We start from the raw sequence: 828 nt of genomic DNA on the forward strand, positions 1-828 counted from the left end.
GCTGAACAACATTAAAAACAGACATCTAGGTTACTTTTGAGAAAGAACACACTTTTGAAGTTCTTCATCCATATTTTTCAATATTAGTAGCTAAAATACATTGCATACACGCTCTCTTTACACACAAGATAATTGTGCATTCCCTTCCTTTAAAAGATCAACTAGACCCTCAAGAGCTTGTGAAGTTTTGCCTAAAACTGCAGCTTCCCCATAGCAGTTCCGGTCCTGTAACATTGAACTAAAGCCTGGGAGAGAGCTCCCGGGTCTCGATTAAAACCAAAGGAGAAAACATTCACCCTCAGAATACAGTAATTCAGCTGAATTTGGGTCAGTATTATGGCAGTGTTCCTGACGAGCATCAACAAAAATATTTTTTTTAGTATCATTCTAGGATGTAAAATAAATAAGTCACTTATTTTGGAAATGTTTTGATCCTGTTGGTAGAACTGGCATTACGAGCTAGAATATACTAGCTGACCCACCTTAAAGCACAACGTGACTTCTGCTCCCATTACCGTTAAACCCCTTGAAATTCAGCCTCATCACAGCCCTGCTTAGACAAATACCTGAGCTGTGTTTGTGTAATTTTTCATAAACCAGAGAAATAGCTTGGTGGAGAAGGAGAATTTTATTTTAAAACTACAAAAATCTGCAGAAGGAAAAGTTCTACAATTACTCAATCCTGTTGTCATTTTTTAAAACTACCATTCATTGCTTCCTATTTTCAAGAATATCTTTAGCACACTTAACACTTGTTTTTAGAAAAGCTTTATTTTCAGAAGAGCTGCTACTATCCCAACAATAAATACACCATTAAGCTGAGCCAGA

Source organism: Buceros rhinoceros, unplaced genomic scaffold, assembly GCF_000710305.1.
Source record: "Buceros rhinoceros silvestris isolate BGI_N320 unplaced genomic scaffold, ASM71030v1 scaffold25561, whole genome shotgun sequence".
NCBI classification, from domain to species: domain Eukaryota; kingdom Metazoa; phylum Chordata; class Aves; order Bucerotiformes; family Bucerotidae; genus Buceros; species Buceros rhinoceros.